General features: G+C 47.5%; 1 pseudogene; it reads left to right on the forward strand.

The window, feature by feature from the left end:
* The first annotated feature begins 4,252 nt into the window (after nucleotides 1-4,252).
* On the forward strand, nucleotides 4,253-4,932 carry LOC126009483 (S-phase kinase-associated protein 1-like; annotated as a pseudogene).
* The last annotated feature ends 5,953 nt before the right edge of the window (nucleotides 4,933-10,885 follow it).

Here is a 10,885-nt window from a genome sequence, read left to right on the forward strand (position 1 = left end):
CTGTCTCCTTGCAAAAAGAGTCATGATTTTTTGGGAAAAGGAACACAAAGCAGTGCCCAGGGATCAAATGTGGGGTCCCCATGCCTGGCATGTGCTCCAACCCTTTGAACCACTTCCCTGACTCGAACAGCCAGCCAGGATTTGTATCTGACTTCTGTCTTGGCTGACTTATACCTTAGAACCAGGCCATGTGTGATATTTCACTTGTGAACGAAGGAAACATTAGAAATTCTGAAACATCCCTGCCCCCCCCCCCCGCCATGGTGTAGCATAAGGGCCCCAAGACTTGCAGGAATTAGGTTGGTTGTGAAGTTGTTAAAACCAACACAAAGATGATTAAAGTGGCTAAGTGAAGGGGATTCTAAGGGAGCCCAGGACGGTCTGACACTGTAGCCCCTTTGGCTCCCACTCAACGGTGCATTTAAAATTGATCTAAGGCATTGAAGGGAACTTGACTGATGTGTGCCCATATGTTCTCCTCGGCTCTGAGCTCTACAGACTAGCATCTAAAGTGGCTCTTTCTTATCATGTATTTCTCCAGAAGTAGGCAGGTTTTACTTTAATTTTTTTTTAAACCTATGGAACAGGGACTGGCACGGTGGTGCTAGAGGTAAGGTGTCTGCCTGTCCCAAGAGTGGTAACTCCAGAGCATCAACGGTAGTGCCCCCCACTACCACCAAATAAAACAACTCCAAGGATCACTTGGTTTGGAATTCGGGAACTTCTTAGGTGTTGGATCTCTGTGATGCTGTTCAAGAAGCACCTGGCAGACAGAACCCCATAGAACAACTGTTATTTTATAGTCAGTGTCTGAGGATTGATTGGGCTGTGGTGGGTGCTAGCAAGACTTTGGGTTACTGTTTAGGCTCCTGGAGCTTTGTGGGTTTTTATCAAACTTTCCCATCAATTTCCTGTGGTATTACTGGGATGAAACTCTACAAAATATCAAAGTTTCCGGTCCAGGATTTTTAGATCTGGAACAAATTTGGTGGCTTGGGAATTTGATAAGGTTCAATTGCGGAGGTAGGCTGTTTCTGTGAGAAGGTGTAGGGAGAGTTGGTGCTGGCCTACTGGGGTTCATGTAGAAAGGGAAGTTGGCACCCAACCCCTTCCGAGAAGGCCACAGAGGGATCAGACTGGACGAGGCTACCTGGGAAGTATTGGAGGGAAGGCCCCCCTCTCACCAAGTTCTGACAAGGTGAGGTGAGAAAGAAATTTGGCTCAGCTTCACTGAACCTACTGATCCTCCAAGGCTGCCACTCGAAGTGGGGGGAGAAGTTCAGAGGGTGGAGTAAATAAGGAGGGCTGACCTCTCCCTATTGAACTCAGCCTTCCCTCAAGACGTTCATGTGGGCACTCATGTGGTGTGTTTGGAAATATGTTTGGAAATACCTCATTGTCCTCCTCTATCTTCTCAGTAGTACATAGGATGGGGACTACGCTGCTAAGATTGCAAGCCCACACCAGGGCATCTTTTTATGAAGAGAATGAGGGGGCACTGTTGTGACTCAGAGGGTCCAACCTGAGGAAAGCTTTCTCAGGAGTAAGGGGCAGCATGACCGAGGAGAGACATCCCTGAGCCCCCAGGGTACAGTGCAAGAAGATACCCCATTAACCTGTGGACTTGGATAGAAGGCATCTGACGCACAGAGATAGTGACAGGAACAGTCTGTGCTGATGTGCACTGGTATCCTGCCTAGGGTCACAGGGAATCACATGGGGCTGCAGCTGTGAGGGACAGCTGGAGAGAAAAGGGAAACTGAGGCAACACATGCATCTATCCTCCCCCTGTTCCTCTCAGTCTCTGCTCTCTGCTTTTCTTTCTGCTTTTTCTTTCTGACAACTAGTTTGGTGACTCTGTGTGGTAGTAGCGGAGCAAGCCCTCCCCACTTGGAAGTTTTTAGAAGTCTGGCAGTATTCTCTGAAGCTTTGGCTTCTTCAGCGAAAAGAAGGGCATGTTTTTGCATCCAGGGTAGCTGAGACGGCCCAGATCACTACAGCTTCATCTGGGTGGTGCTTCTCAAAGCTGAATGCAGCCCTGCCTGGCTTGGGCATGAATGACCCAGATCCCTCCACAGTATCTCTGACAGGGCAGGCACTGCTGACACAGCTGAAAAATGACGAAAGAGATGCATGACAAGCATGTGCTGTCTAGAAGCTCTTGGCTGGAAACCTGAATGTCCTGGTCTTCAAGGAGCCAGCAGGGCTGGTCAGAACCCCTTGGAAATGAAAATAGACACCTGGCAATGACTTAACTCCCTGAGTTTTGATTCCATGTCTTGAGGCAACTCTGCCAGACCCTCTTTCCACAACACTCAGAAAGTCCTTCTGACTCGCAGCCATGGCTTCACAGTGAGACCTAACCTTGGCTGTATGCATGTGAGGAGGGGGTGAAGGTTTCCATGGCCACAGCTTCATGGCTTCCTTTGGAGGTGCCTGGGCCCAGTGAGGCCAACCAAGCGTTTCCTGGAAAGAGCAGGCAAGGAGGGATGCAGTGGTGTGAGGGATGTTGACCCTGTGCTATCACTCTGGCCCCCGCTTCGTAGAAGTTGGGTGCAGATTTTCATGGAGCTTTCAGTTACCTTTATGATGTCCCATTTAAGAGAGGAAACAAATTCAAAATACCAGCTTAAGTTGGTCTACCGATTGGCTTCTCCTTGCCCAATTGTTTGCAGGTAGTCAGAGAAGTACAGTATGCCTATGCCTTGTTCTTGAAAAAGCAGACCAGTGAGTAGGCTGATGATATTAAGAAGATCCATGGGGCCGGCGAGTTGGCGCTAGAGGTAAGGTGTCTGCCTTGCAAGCGCTAGCCAAGGAAGGACTGTGGTTCGATCACCGGGCGTCCCATAGGGTCCCTCCAAGCCAGGGGCGATTTCTGAGCGCTTAGCCAGGAGTAACCCCTGAGCGTCAAACGGGTGTGGCCTGAAAAACAAAAAAAAAAAACCAAAAAAAAGAAGATCCACGAAGCTCAGCAGGAAGCAGAACGACGCAGGGCTGAGGAAGCAGAGGCTACAGTGAACTCCAAGAGTGGCTCAGAGGGCAGCAGCAACTTCTCCAAGAACCCAGTACAGTCACGCCTCCCACTAAACCAATCCTTGCCTAATTTTGGAGGTGATGATTCTTCTGTGCATTGTGACAAGATGGGAAGGGAAGGCATCTTGGAGATGAGCTAGAGGGAGGCAGGGTCAGCACCTCGATACCACTGTCTGAATTCAAAGAGGAAAGCCCCAGGTGTGATACCCATTGAGCTCACTGGCACTGCTTTGGGTAGAAGGTTTCCGGGAACTCTGGAATAGATCATCGTGGAGGCAGGATGTGCTGAGGAAAGTGCTCTCCAGCTTTGGCTGTCTTCTGGCCTCTGTCCTCAGAATCCAGTTTGGGAAAGGACAGGGATTTTATATTGCTCACTGTGGGGATGGGGGCACGGGATCCCTGGACCTGTGTGACCTCGGGTACCCTAGATCTGTTTGACCTTAGGGACTGGGAGTTGTGTGACCTCAGGGACTTAGATTTGTGTGACCTCAGGGTCCCTGGGCATGTATGACCCCAGGGACCTGGACCTGTGTGGACTCGGGGACCCTGAATTTGTTTGACTTTAGGGACCGGGAGTTGTGTCATCTCAGGGACCCTAGATATGTTTGACCCTAGGGACCCAGATTTGTGTGACCTCTGGGACCTGGATGTGTGTGACCTCAGGGTCCCTGGACATGTATGATCCCAGGGATCTGGACCTGTGTGACCTCAGGACCTGGACATGTATGACTCCAAGGACCTGGGTCTGTGTGAACTCAGGGACTCTGGATTTGTGTGCCCTTAGGGCCCTGGAGCTGTGTGACTTTGGAGACCTAGATCTGTGGGAACTTGGGGGGCCTGAACTGTGTGACCTGAGGGGTCTGGAACTGTGTGTCACCTGACCTCAGAGACCCTATCTCGACCCATATGACTTCCTTCAAGTATCATTTTTGGCTTTGTGACCTTTCCTCAGGGGCCTTGTCCCTGATATGAGGACCCCACTTTAGGACACTTTCTTTCTTGTGTGACTCATCCCAGCACCCACTCTCCCTTCTGTGTGGCCACCACTGAGCTGCCCGTCCCCTTCCGGGGAACCACATTGAGCCCATGTTTGTTCCTGTGGTTCCACCTCAGAAACCCATGTTCCTACTGGCCTCGTTCTCTGCTCTGCTCTTTGGTTTGCTAATGCGACCCTACTCTCATCAGCCTTCAGCCTGCCATCTCCTCCTGATGGAACATCATGCCTTCTATTAAGTTGCAGAGTTCTGATGGAGAGATACTTGAAGTTGATGTGGAAATTGCCGAACAGTCTGTAACTATCAAAACCATGTTGGAAGGGCTGGAGAGATAGCACAGAAGTAGGGCATTTGCCTTTTAAGTAGTCAACCCAGGACCAATAGTGGTTCAATCCCGGCATCCCATATGGTCCCCCATGCCTGCCAGGAGTGATTTCTGAGCACAGAGCCAGGAGTAATCCCTGAGCGCCGCTGGGTATGACCCAAAAATCAAAAACTAAACAAACAAAACCATGTTGGAAGATTTGGAAATGGATGATGAAGGAGACGACGACCCAGTTCCTCTCCCAAATGTTAATGCAGCAATATTAAAAAAGGTTATTCAGTGGTGCACCCACCACAAGGATGACCCCCCCCCTTCTCCTGAGGATGATGAGAACAGAGAAAAGTGAGCAGATGATATTCCTATTTGGGACCAAGAATTTCTGAGAGTGAGTCAAGGAACACTTTTTTGAGCTGATTCTAGCTGCAAAGTACTTAGATATCAAAGGTTTGCTTGATGTTACATGCAAGACTGTTGCCAATATGATCAAGGGGAAAACACCTGAGGAGATTTGTAAATGACTTTACTAAAGAAGAGGAAGCCCAGGTATGCAAAGAGAACCAGTGGGGTGAAGAAAAGTGAAAGACTCTGCTGGCACTGTAACACAGTAAGGATTGTGCCAAATACAGATTGCCCTGCTCTGTTTATAATGGTTAATATTAGACAAACTGCAGACAAATGCAGCAGCAAATCAGTTGTATTAGCAAACTATTGTCCTCATTGCATGTTTAATTTGAGTAGATTCCATATCTATGGAAGGAAAGAAAAAGAAAGAAAGAAAGAAAGAAAGGAAGAAGAAAGAAGGAAAGAAAGAAGAAAGAAAAAAATGGCAGCTGAAAGAGATATGAACAAGGCTCAAACTCAGAGCTACTTATATAAAGAAAAAACTTATGAGGGCCGGAGAGATAGCATGAGGTAGGGCATTTATCTTGCATGCAGAAGGACAGTGGTTTGAAACCCAGCATTCCAGAGGGTCCCCGGAGCCTGCCAGGAGCAATTTCTGAGCAGAGAGCCAGGAGTAACCCTTGACCGCTGCCGGGTGTGACCCCCCCCCCAAAAAAACCCAAAAACTTAGAAAGCAGCTGCGGGCAATGACCAGAGTTCGGAAGTTAAAGAGGCATCAAGAAACCCTGTGGAGTGAGCTCAGACATTTCTGGGGGGTCCTGCTGGCTGGTGTTCCTGGACGTGACCACTGTCTCTGGATGGGCCCTGAGATTTGGTGTGTGCTGGGCTGTATTTGCCCATGACCATCGCAAGCATCTTACTGCACCAAGAAAAAAAAGGATGCGCCAATCCACAAAGGCAGTCATCAGAAACTCTGGGTATTATATTTTGCACCTCTCTTTCATCTATCATAAAGACATATACATACACACACCATCGATCTAACATACTTCCATTTGTCCATTTATCCATCCATCTATTCATCTCTCCATCTATGAATCTGTTCACCCATCTGTTCATCCATCCATCTACCTATTTACTCGTCCACTCATCCACCCACCCACCCATCCATCTATCCACCCATCCATCCGTCCTCCATCCATCTGCTCATTCATCTGTCCATTCATCCATTCAACCACATATCTGTCAACCTTCCTGGTTGGTAATTATTTCATGGGTGTCCTGAGGAGAAGAAAGTACCCCCAAATAACTCCCTGGTAGAGGTTCAGGAGACGCCTATCCTTGACTTCACCCAGACTGCCTCTGCTACTTTTACTGTTCCCTTTGCTATATTAACCAGGAGCAAAGGGCTTTTTTGAGTCCTAGTGAACCATCAAGCCCAAGCATGGTCTGGGACATCCCTGACTCAAGAGCCCTTTCATGGGGGGAAGGGGTGGTGGTGGTGGTGGTGGTGGTGTGTCCTGGACCACTGTCCCTTGTGCCCTAGAGAGGTGAGGGGACAAGAATGTCTGCCTTGGTGAGCTCAGCAGCCATGAGCTCTGTTGGCATTATTTGGGCAAAAGACTGTTGGGCCCCAAAGTCTAACCACTGAGCTACCAGGGGGCAGCCTGGGAATGAGGAAACTTTGACAGATCTTCCTGCCCTTCTTATAATTTCTAGACAAAACACAACCAAAGATTTGAGAGGCTTACGAAAGAAATGGAACAGCTGATGGAGACCTCCTCACGCAGAAATAAAGGGCTGCTTTCTGGAACCTGTTCTGAGGCACCACCAAATACAGAAGCTTCTGTATTGGATGGTGGTGGGGAGAAGAGGTTGGGGAACGTTGTCTTCAGGAACTTTCTCAGCCCCCGTGGACAGGGAACCAGCCTGGGGCCAAACCCAGGTGGAGCCTCCTTTGAGGCTGGGCAGGCAGCAGGAAAATGTGCCGAGGCCCGTTTCTCCCCTCCTGTTGGCCTTCTCTGCCAGAAGTGAAGGAGCCCCTTGGCAATCCTCCTCAAAGTCAGAGCCTCAACCCTCCTTGGCCTTCTGGGGAGCGCACACTGTACCCCCATGCCGTGCCCATCCCCTCTTCCCGTCCGTTGTCTACAGCTATGCTGTGTATCTATTTAAAATGTGTTTTTTGAAGACCACACCCAGAGGCAAAAATAAGCTCTCATTTGTAGCTGGGCAGGATTTGACATCAAATGAAAACGAAATAGTGACCAACGTGTCTGAGATCCAGACAAATGAGGCCGGCGCCATGTGAGCCAGCTCAGGACCCCAGGAGCAAAATCGGGTGTCATGCCCTCCTATTACTCTCCGTGCTCCTGCTGCAGGTAGGGTTTGAGTGGAGCAGGCCTGGGTTCTAGTGGAAAGCTGGTCCCCAAAGGAAAGGACTAGAACAGGAACCTGGAACAGGGCACAGAAGCCTCGTTCTTATTGGAAATTCAAAGTAAAAAAGAAAAATTACTCAGAGCCTCCCCCCAAATTTCTCTTCTTTAGGAACAAAGAGAAAAGTGTCCCCAATGCACCCCGGAGTACTCCCACCTGTGGCTGGGTCCAGCTCCGCTACTTGGGAAAAGACCATCCTGAACGAGTGATGTTTGGAAGAGGAGCAGAGATGGAGGCAGCTGTGATGAAGGAAAGTCCATGGAAAAATTCCAGCTGCCTTTTCCTGGGTTGATGGGACTCGCGCTGCTTGTCCTGATCACAGACAAATAGTCCATTAATTGACTAACTGCTAAAAGGATGAAGTTTTTTTTTTTAAAACACACAAACACACACACACACACACATTTGCTACAACTTTAAAGTGTAACCTTATAGCATCCAGTGAGAGGGAACCAAAGGGGAGACAAGAGAGCTGAACACAGAAATATTTATGAATTCCCAAATAAAACCCACAAGTTATTTAAGAGTCAGGGAAGGAACGTGCTTTAAATTTTTAATGCATGTACCTCATTTTATTTTTATCTATCTAATTTATGTATCGATCTATCCAGTTTTTAGGCCTCTCTCAGGGGTTACTCCTTTACTCTGTGGTGCTTAGAGGTTACTCCTGGCTCTGTGCTCAGGAATTACTCCTGGCAGGCCTGAAGGACCCTATGGGGATCAAACTTGGGTCAGCAGTGTCCTAACACTCCTGCCTGGAGTATGCTTTTGTAAAATGATTTGTTCATTTATTTAAACAGCATGGTTACAAGGTTGTGTATAGTAGTTTTTTTTTCACAGATAAAATTGTTCATGACTGAGTCAGTAAATGATGTATAACAACCTTCGCCAACGTGCATTTCCCACCAACAGCATCAGCAGTTTCCCTCTCATCATCCCTGATGCCCTCTTCCCCTCTGCCATCTGCTTCTAGACTATCATGACTTTAACTACAATGGTAGTGAGTAAGAGAAGTAGAATGCCAGTTTTGAATACAGCCAGGGAGTGGGGAAGGAGGGAGAAGGGGGGAGGTGTCATTGGTGGTGGGAATGTTGCACTGGTGAAGGGTCTTGTTTTTTTTTATGACTGAAATCCAACTACAAACATGTTTGTAAACATGGTGCTTAAATAAAGATATTATTATAAAAATATCATGATTTTAGATTTTTGTAAAGAAAGGAACCCGGATGCTCAAGACCCGCTTTGATATTTCATGGTGTGGACTAGTGTGGCTTGGGGTGAGGCCTGTGCTGGGGGTGGTGGGGTCTGGGATGGACCAGCCAAACCCTGTCTGTGGTCCAGGAAGAGCCTTGTTTCAGGAAAGCCTTGCTCTGCAGATGGCCTTCTAAGAACCCCATCCCTGACCCTGCTAATGGTCTCCTCCAAAGTCCCACATTCCTATGAATCTCCCCTTCTCTGGGTGAGACCTCAGATTTCTGCATTTGGGTGAGGCTTAGTTTCAGGTCCCAGAAGAACTTGAGGTATGCTAAAGAAATGTGTTTCCAGGGCAAATAGATCTTAGTTTTCTTCCTTCCCAACAGTATATCTCAGGGACATTCCTACCTGGCCCCTGGCAACAGTCTCCATCCACAGAGCAGGGGTCCTTTCCAGTCCTCCCTCCCTGTCCCAGTCCAGTGTGTTTGGTCACAGCCCCCCATCTCCAGCCCCATGCCCTATATCAAAGTCAGGAGCCTGTCACCTGACAACCCAGCAGCCCCTAGCAGAAACTTCGTGACTGAGAAGATACCCAGATCCACAACTGACCCCTTTCCAGTTGCTAAGACATCAAATATTTCTTTCTGCCTTCATAGTTCCTGGATTGGGTGTCCATGTGACAACTCAAATTTCAAAGTAATGTCAGTCCCCTAGCATCACAGCCAATTGAATGGGAAAGTTGTCTAGAGGCCCCCAAGCTCAATGAGTGAAGATAACACAGAATGCTTAACAAGCCCAGTAAATCCTCCGACACAGACTAACAAGATCCCTAGGGAACTTTTATTGGTCTAAGTTTTAAGAATCCCATGTGCATTGGTATTATCACAAACATAGGAAAGAAAGGTTTTGTGCCTATTGGGGTTAGGCTGGGGTTGTGGATGAAAAACTGGGTTTTTCCCACTGGTGGAGGGGAGGTCACACAGGTGGTAGGGTAAAGTATTGCAATGCCTGAAATGACCGTATTTGTAAAAAAAAAAGAAAAAGATGTTAGGAGGTAATGATGTCAGAGCCAACAGTTTTTTAAACAGGATTTATTGGGTGAGGAAGGGTTCCAGTCTTCTTTCTGTCGTGCAGCGCTCCCTGCTTGGACTGAATAATAATGAACCAACACTTGAGAACTGATGCTGAACGATTTTCTCCTCCTTGGATAGTTCCAACAGCTTAGGATCGCCTCTCTCTCTCTCTCTCTCTCTCTCTCTCTCTCTCTCTCTCTCTCTCTCTCCCCCCCTCTCCTTTCCTCTCCCTCTCCCTCTCTCTCTCTCTCTCTCTCTCTCTCTGGTGGAGAACATTTATTCATGAAACACTGAAAGATCAGTGGGAAATAACTGTAATTAAAGAATAATACATTCTTCCCACATATCTTGTTTTGTATTAGGAAATGACATTGCAACTCATTTCAGTACAATACTGCAACATATTTACAAAAAATATTAACAACTCATATGTGAAAGGCTACATGGGGTGAAAATAAGCTTTTTTTTGTTTGTTGGTTTTCTTCAGAAATCTCTACTAGTGACCTTGGCATACCAGAAGAACCCAAGCAAGTTAAATAACAAAGATCCCTGATCATACATTTCCAAAGATTTATTAAGGGAGGAAAATGATAGCATGAACAGGCATGGATGTTAACAGCACCTGGTTCAACAACCGGTGAATCCAAATGAAATACCCCACATATGATGGAGCAAACTGGGAACAATGCTAAACTTTCAGATATTCTTGGAACTGAAAATGAGAAGATATCATCCATGATGGTGAAAGTAGCTCTTTACTAATGTTTCCTAAAAGCCTCTTATTTTCACGAACCACTGATAAGAACCAATCAAGTTATCAGCCACCATAATAGCCCTTCCATCCCCTTCATGAAAGTGTCATAAATACCAGCCTTCATTTGTTCTGAAATGGGAACCAGATTGAGGTTCTCCACCAGACGACTCATCCTCTGCCTTTTTTTGAGGAGCAGTAGCGGTAGATTCTTTCTTCTCCCAATGTACCCTCAATGTGGTGGGCACAAAGAAACTGATCTTCACCTGTGCTTAGTGATCTGTAACTTGACACTGCTGGGTGCTGTTGCTTCCTTCTCAAGGGTGGCTGCCTCATGTCCTCCGCCTTGGGCCAGTCAAGTTTGGAGTCAAGTTTGGAGGAGTGGTTGAAACTCCTGGGTTTGGCAAGGGAGCTGGTGGGAAAGGCCTGGGTGAATAAGGCCAACTGAAAGCACCCATGGTGGGTACATCCCACCAGGATGAGTGGGAGGAAGAGCTGGAGGCACAGCAGAAGATCGCTTTGATGGAGGCGGTCCTAAGAGAGGGCCAGGTGGTTGATCTGGAGATGGTCCTGGAGAAACTAGATCCCTTCTGAGACACCAAAGGAGGCTCATGATCTATCAGCTCTTGAGCAGCTTTACTGGGAGTGGTGAAGGAAGAATCCGACCATCCAGATGACTTAGAATCAAGCCTGAAATCTGGCCTGAAATCTATCTTCTTCTTTTTTCTATATCTTTACT

The sequence above is a fragment of the Suncus etruscus genome, chromosome 5 (assembly GCF_024139225.1).
Source record: "Suncus etruscus isolate mSunEtr1 chromosome 5, mSunEtr1.pri.cur, whole genome shotgun sequence".
Classification (NCBI taxonomy): domain Eukaryota; kingdom Metazoa; phylum Chordata; class Mammalia; order Eulipotyphla; family Soricidae; genus Suncus; species Suncus etruscus.